At 34.0% G+C, this 8,254-nt stretch overlaps 1 long non-coding RNA gene across 1 annotated transcript; it reads left to right on the top strand.

Moving 5' to 3' along the window:
- The first annotated feature begins 1,556 nt into the window (after positions 1 to 1,556).
- LOC112727181 (uncharacterized) lies at positions 1,557 to 3,571 on the top strand. The gene is made up of 3 exons (XR_011868424.1): positions 1,557 to 2,053; positions 2,638 to 2,760; positions 2,856 to 3,571. It is a non-coding gene; the product is annotated as an uncharacterized lncRNA (long non-coding RNA).
- Positions 3,572 to 8,254: the final 4,683 nt, after the last annotated feature.

The raw sequence follows: 8,254 nt of genomic DNA, 5'->3' as shown, positions 1-8,254 counted from the left end.
TGAGTGCCGCGTGTCCAACATGCATCAACTCGGACTCTCCGTTTTCGCACGAACAAGTCGGACCCTCCGTGTTGATGGTGGTGTGTCGCACGGTGCTTCCTGACACCACATCCATGTTCAGCACCCTCCCTTCCCATAACCCGGTTCAACACATTTGATAGTTTCATATGAAAATTAAAAAGTGGAAATAAGATATTGAATAATAGATATCTAAAAGTTATCTTTTTAAATAGTTATGTAAACAAATTCAATTAGTTAATTTTTTTTCATTTTTTTACTTTAGGAAATACATAATAAAAAATTTCATACTTTTATATCTCCTTTTTTTTTTTTTTTCATACTTTTACTTTAGGAGAACAGTTTAATTTTATTAAAGATGTAGTTTGCGAGATATAGAATTAAAAAATTGGGGGTATATATTGAATTTAGGTAAAAAATAAATTATATATTTAAAAATATTATATTCTTTATGATAATAATAAATAATAATAAATTTATTATAATACTGTGTACATGTCATAAATAAAATATTTTATTTTTTTATAATTAATATTAGATATTTTATGTTAACAATAAATAATAATAAAACTAATGTAATATTGTACAAAAGATAAATAGTATATGATATATTTTTTTATCTTAATAATAATGAATCTGTTATGCTATTATACGAATAGTAAATAAAATATTTAATTTTTTATGTTTAATATTAAAGTAATTTATTTTGGTAATAAATAATAATAAAATTCTGTAATAAAGTATAAATAACAAATAAAATATGATATATTTTTTATTTTTATTATTTTATTTTTTATGTCAATAATAAATTAAATATTATATTTTTTAGGTTTAGTATCATATTTTTGTCTTAATGGATAATTATGAATAATTTATTTTAGTTGTATTATTTTTTTTATTTATTTGGAGAATAAAATGTCTTTATTTGTATTATTAAAAACGATGAAGTTTAAGTATCGTGGGCTCCGATGTTAGTTTCACTGGTATTGAAGGTAAGTACTATTATTTATTTTGGTGGGCTTCGTTGGTTTTAGTATGTTATTATTATAATAACATTGTCCAAAAAACGGAACTTTATGCTCAAAATAGCATGCCTATATGGTAGCCCAAAATTATTTTTTTTGACCAATAATTCACCTTCTCAAACCAGTCCAATGACAACAAAAACCAACAAAAATAATTACCTTCATTAAACCATTAACAATCACTATATACTTCACAGCTAAGCTTAGCTCAGATGGTAATCCATGTGCCTCTTAATAAGCTGTATCCGGATTCGAACCTTGATAAATATTGTGTGGGTCTGTAAACATGGGATCGACTGGTAAACCGGTTATAGGACTGGTCCAGCCAAAACATAGAATCAAATAAAGAAAATAATTGGTGAAAATCGATTGAACTTGATCGATTTTATAAAAATTAGTGACCCGGTGGGTTTGAGAAATTCGAACCGATTCAAAATTATTTTTTTTAATGGTTGTCATTTTGAATTTCAAGAAAAAAAAAAGAAAAATAGAACCTTAATCCAGCGAAGGATCCCCCTCCCCAATCCACTCTCTCACTCCTCCTCACTCTGAAATGGGCCAAACGGCAGAGGAGCTCAATGCGGCGCCTCAATCTTCTCACTCTCACAGAGCCGCTTCCCTCTCTCAAAGAAAGAAAGGATGTGACAAACCCTAGCCTTTGTTGCCGCCACCGTTCTTCTCATCGCCACCGTCCTGCAGTTCTTCGATAGCTTCTTTTTTTCTCGTCACCAGCTTCTTCACCTGGTCCCGCATGATTCATCGTCTATCGTCAGGTCCAGTTCATCGCGTAGCCAACCTCTTTACCTGGTCCAGCTTCGTCGTCCGTCGCGTCGCCTGGTCTAGCTTTGTCGTCCCTCATGTGCTCGTCGCCAACGGTCTTGCTTCCTCTCCCTCATATTCTGCTAGTTCTCCGCGTTGTAATCATAAGGAGAAGGACGCAGTGCCGCTAGCTTCTCCGCGTCACATTCTTTCTCCTCTTTCATACTCTACTCGTTTGAAGACCACCGAAGGTTACTTAATTTTTCTTGCTTACTCTTTTCGTTGTTAATCTGTTGTTCATAAAAAATGTGATTTGGTTAATTTAGTTTTTAATGTGGTCAAAATGATTTAGTTAAAAACGATTAGTTAATTGTGTGTGTTTGAAAGCTCTAATCTCTTATGATGCTATGTATGTAATGTAATTGACTAATTGCTTGGTTATGAATTTATGATGAGACCTGAATTTGTCAATTTGTTGAATTGAAGATTTGGATTTGTTGAATGAGAACTTTGCTAATTACTAATTTAGTTATGCTGTTGATTGCAGATTTTGTATTTGTTTGCTAATTTTGAATTTGGAATGAAAATGTTTGGACATTGGTGTTTAGTTATTTAGTTTACTTTGTGGTTATGATATTACGATTCTGCTAATAAAAATATTTTGTGAAAATCATTCCAACTTAACGAAACTATTCAGAAATCTCTCACTTGATAACCGTTTATAATGGGATGCACGTTATTTTCAAATTCAATTTTGAGGGTCCATAAATTACCATTGTTTATAATGGTCAAGTCATTTTTTTTTTGCAACAATAATGGTGTGGTCTTTATCAAGGTTCTGAAAATCAGTTCGAACTGGCAGTCAAATCAGAAACCGTTGCTAAAGACGGTTTGGACAGAAGCAGAAACCGGTAGATTAAGAAACTGGTTATGGATCGCCGAACCGAATCGTGACCGGGTCAGTTTCTAAATTTTGCAAAAAAATGCAGTGTTTCGTCACTTTGTGTTTGGATTTTGGAACCTTAACTCCTTAACCAGTGACCATCACCCCAGTACCCCTCTACTCTCCAGTTTCCAGTCCACAATGCATAGAAGGAGAACGTGAAGCAACTTCTGGCGCAACTTCCGAAGCCACCACCACCATTGCAACTTCAAGCTGTTCAAGGCCACCGGCGCAACCTCCGTTCAGCCAATGTCCAGACTCCAGCCACCGCCAGCTCTGTTCACGCAGCCACTGTCCGTCGCGCAACCACTTCCCGTCACGGCCATCTCTGTTCCACACTTCCACTGTATTGTTGTTGGATTGGTGGTAATTATTAGGTATGGATGAGAGTATCATCGAGCTTGTCTCACACTCAGCCACTCTCCTTCTCCTTCCTCTCATTGAGCTCCTCCCTCACTCCCTCACTTCCGTCTAGCCACCGTCACAGCTTTCTTACCCTCCATCGCGAAGCCACCGTCGTAACTTTGTCTCCTCTGTCGGCGCCAGCTCTATTCCAATGCACTCTTGTCCCTTCAGCCGTGTTAGCCCTTCGGTCGTGCTCCTTGTCTCCCTCTAACTCAGTCTGCTCTGTTCTAGCTTCTAGGTTTTTTTTAACTATAATTGACTAATTGTTGTTAGTTAATTGATGAACTATGATTTTTCATTACTGGGATTTAGGATTGTGGATAATTTTGAATAGATGTTGTTAGTTAATCTATGAACCTTGCTGTTGTTACTTGTTACTGGGTTGAATAATTTTGAATAATTTTAACTGTTGAGATTACTAGTTGGAATGGGTTGTTGTGGGTTGCTATGGATTACTGTGATATTGTAATTGAATTGTATTGTTTGCTCAGACTGCTCAGAACGAAGGCAATGGCTTTAGTTGATTTTAATTTTCGTTATCTATTCTTCTTCATTCTTTGCTAAAATCATTGATATTTGTTTGGGATTCTGCTAGTAGTACTCAGATTGAAATTTGAATCATTGAATGGTTAGCTCTGGTCCGATGCTATATTGTACATTTGTTACTTTCTTTTCTTATTTTGGATTGAATCATTGAATGATTAGTTGATTTAGTTTACTAGTTAACCTTGTTAGTCTTTATTAAAATTGTGCTGATGTTTTGTGTTTTTTATATATAGTGATGTACTTAGATTGTGACTGACTTGATGACTTAACTATGCTTTAGAGAAATTATCGAACGATTAATTGATTATTAATTTTTGATAACTATGGCTGGTCTGTTGTGATGCTATTGTGTTTTGTGATTTTTATACAGTAATGTGTTGTATTATGACTGTCTTAATGACTTGGTTATGTTTAGATTGTATGATTATTGATTAATTGTGTTGTTGTGTTTTGTGATTTTTATAGTGATATGATGTTGTTTTATCTTTTGTGATTCAATTGTACTAGCTGTAATTATGATGTAAGGTCTTTATTAAAATTGTGCTGATGTTTTGTGTTTTTTTATATATAGTGATGTATTTAGATTGTGACTGACTTGATGACTTAACTATGCTTGAGAAAAATTATTGAACGATTAATTGATTATTAATTTTTGATAACTATGGCTGCTCTATTGTGATGCTATTGTGTTTTGTGATTTTTATACAGTAATGTGTTGTATTGTGACTGTCTTGATGACTTAGTTATGTTTAGATTGTATGATTATTGATTAATTGTGCTGTTGTGTTTTGTGATTTTTATAGTGATGTGATGTTGTTTTATCTTTTGTGATTCAATTGTACTAGCTGTAATTATGATGTAAGGTGTTTATTTATAATTTATTTATTATTTTCTTATAAAATAGTTTTTTCGGTTGAATCACGGTTGAATCAGTTAGACCAGTGAACCATTGAACCAGTAGCTAGAGCAGTTTGATAACCAGTTCGATTTTCAGAACCTTGGTCCTTATACATAATTTATCTGTTAGAATTGATTGTTAATTGCTAATAGACTCTTGTTAGAATTGATTGTTAATTGCCTAGTTGATTGTTAATTGTTAACAGCATTCGTTGCTACAATGTGATTGTTAATTGCCTGATTGTCAATGTGATAGTGTGATTAGAATTAGATAATAGGTTGTGTTAGAATTGATTGTTAATTGCTTATAGATTCTGTTAGAATTGATTAATTGCCTATTTGATTGTTAATTGTCAATATGTTCTGTTCCTGTAGTGTGATTGTTAATTGGAATTGATTGCTAATTGCCCAATTGATTGTCACTCTTATTGTGTTAATAAGGGTAAATGTATTCCTAGAGAGAAGAATTATCCTGATGATAGCTAGGTTAGCCAAGGAAAAGGATGTTCTGATACGGAATTTTTTCAAAACCACAACTCGCGAAGTGCAATGAATCGTATCAAGTAATACCACGGGAATGGGTTATCGTTTTCACGAGTACTAACGGACTAAGCAAGTAATGGTTAATTTATTATTCTAGTTAGACAATTGAAAACTTGATTTGAGATGTGTTCAGGATCAAACAGAAACTTTAAAAGCAGCAAGCAGTAATGATTAAAGCAAGTAATATAATTAAAAAGGTTAAGGTTTTGGAGATGTTAAGACTTCATGACAAACTCTTTTTACTTTCTATCTTGATCATGCAACGATGCATCCATGGCAAATGATAATTAATTAAATCTCAATCTCTTGGTAATTCAATTTCTCTTTACTTAACAAACTGTCAATTCCTTGAACAATCAATTACGATAAGAGGTTGAGCACAGTGTCTGATTTAATGCCACACAATTCTTAAAGATTAATTATAGTTGATTAGATGCCACTTATCGAAACTAATTTTAGAAACTTAAAGAATTATGAGAAGAGGTTTCACACTCAATTCCAGAAATCAGATTTTCCAAGTTTGATATAGAATTCAATAAAATTTGAGTTATTTTCCAATACTTTCATATCCTTATAATGAAGAACAAAAACCTTGTTTCTTGAGAAAACATCAATGCAATAATCAAAGATAGAACAGTAATAACATCAATCCATCAGAATCAACAGAGCTCCTCAATTTAACTGAAGAGGTTAGTTACTCATAATGTAGAACAAAAATAAGGATTCAAAATTATGCAGAATAAGCTAAAGGTCCTTTTATCCATAGTTCTCTGGATCCTTTTATACTTAAACCTAAACAAAACCTAATATTCAAACTTAACTCAAATAGAATCAAATCATATCTTTCCAAATTAAATTCAAATTAAAAGTGACTCTCCTTGTGATTAGAACTTGATCCTTGGTGAGTTGCTTCCTTAGAAATTTAGGGGCTTCCACTCAATCTTGGGCTTGAGAATTGGCTTCGCTTTTGAGTGAGGTTTGCAACCTTTATTGTGCACCTCCGAGGGTTCTTTTGTTTAGAGATCATAAAGCACGTGAGGCAAGTGACATTCCCTTGAAGGATGAAGGAGAGTGGGCATGTGCAACATGCCACTTATTCGAAGGTTGCATGGGCTGGCGTGAGTGACGTGCATGGCGTGCGACGTCGTTGAAGCTGGAGGCAATGGGAGATGTTTCTAGACAATGGCTCAGCGTGCCACGCCTGGCACGCCCTTGAAAGTTGCATAGAATTGGCGTGAGTCACGTGGGGCTAGTGGCACGCCTGTGAAGCTTGGAGGATAGAGGTCAACAGGGGCGTGCATGGTGTGCCATGCCTGCGACGCATGCATGGGCAATGAAGGTGGTGCCGTGTGTGGCATGAAGGACGTGGGACGTCCTCGAGCCTGGGTGGAAGTAGCGTGAGGCATGTCCCACTCCCTCGATGGTAGAGTGAAGGTAGCTTTCTACACTTTGGCCTAGCGTGTGGTTGGCGTGAAGCAAGTGGCACGCCATGCCTCTGCTTACTTCTTTCTTTGTTTTTGCTTGCTCTCTGACTTAGCGTCCTCTCTGACTTGAGTGCCTTTCTGAGTTTCCTTTTGTTATTTAGATAATCTTCAATAATCTTTGACAAAACACATAAATCAAAGTACTCAAAGTATCTTGACTAAAACACCAGAGAAATAGCGAGAAATCACTAACTTTACTAACATAATTACTAGGAAACTACTAAATGATGGTCATGCATCACAACACCAAACTTAAGTTTTTGTTTGTTCTCAAACAAACAAAAAAATCATGCATTCATAATTAAAGAGATTAAATTAAACAAAAAATGTTTCCTTTCCACGCTTCCTTTCGGGTAGCCATGTTAGACACAATTATTAGATTATGAATGATGTTATAATAGAGCAAATCTGGATGTACATGATAGCACCATGATAATAGAGCAATGTCATTTTATAATTTTTTCATTTTAGGTCAAGAACACAAGAACATAACTGAACTTTCTTTAAAAAAAAGTGTGGACCAATGACATGGGTTTTGTAACTTGGTGACAGTGGCAGTGAAGGGTGTTTGGGTTGTTTGGCAATGGTCAAAAAGAGTGGTATTCAAGGTTAAGAGGGGTGAATTTTTTGAATTATTAGGATTGACATTGAAAATAAAAGAATTAATAAAGGGTAAAATTAGAATTAAAATGTTGACTAATGGTTGACCGTCTAAAAATTAATGATAAGGGTAAAATTGAAAGTTATTTCAAACGTTAAGGACAAAATTGAATTGAATTAAACGTTAGGAATATTTTTGAAAAATTTTGAAAACATTAGAAACAAAAAGCATACTTTACCCTTAAAATTAATATACAACATTAGATAAATATGCAGATCTAGAAAAAAATAGCTTTACACAATGATTATTGAACTCATAAGTTAGACAAATAGGCATCTACATAATACCACTAGCACCTAAAGTTTGATAGAATTGGACAGTTCAAAATATTTGTTAACTGGTCTAACTCAATTCCTTTGCTCAAGCTAATCCACCACCTCAAATGTAGCTATCGACAGTAAGGTTTGCAATTACATCACTCAGTAACCACCCAGTGGTAGAAAATAAAGCAGGAACAACTCAGTAAGAGGTGTATGTCATTGGAGGATCAAGCCGCATTTCCATAGTTTTAGACAAGTAATGATAGCAAAGACAAGCCATTAAAACTGTTGTCATTTATATAAAGTCAATAGGCAACATCGATAAAGTAGACATATTCTAAAGCTTTCATTGATCTTGCTGTAATAGATAAATGTCCTACGATAAAAATCAATCATTTCAGTGTCATTTATATGTGGAATGAATGGATAAATTTTGTATAAATCATTTCTTTAATTTTTCCAAGTGAAGGGGTTTGAACTCATGCATAATCATTAGCATATTATGTTTCACATCTTGAGATTAGGTGCAACGCAATTTGACTATACATGAGATTATTAGTTCCATTGAGCTAGGATTTTTGGGAAGAAAGAAAACCTAGGGACATCACAAGCTAATCAGATCCATTTTGTTACTAAGCTGATATCAACAGTTATTCCAATTTAAGCGTAACATCATTAATATGCCAAGCATAGTGTTAAGGTGACAAAGGCAT

The sequence above is a fragment of the Arachis hypogaea genome, chromosome 12 (assembly GCF_003086295.3).
Source record: "Arachis hypogaea cultivar Tifrunner chromosome 12, arahy.Tifrunner.gnm2.J5K5, whole genome shotgun sequence".
In the NCBI taxonomy this organism is placed as follows: domain Eukaryota; kingdom Viridiplantae; phylum Streptophyta; class Magnoliopsida; order Fabales; family Fabaceae; genus Arachis; species Arachis hypogaea.
This window is presented reverse-complemented; position numbering and strand designations above follow the sequence as displayed.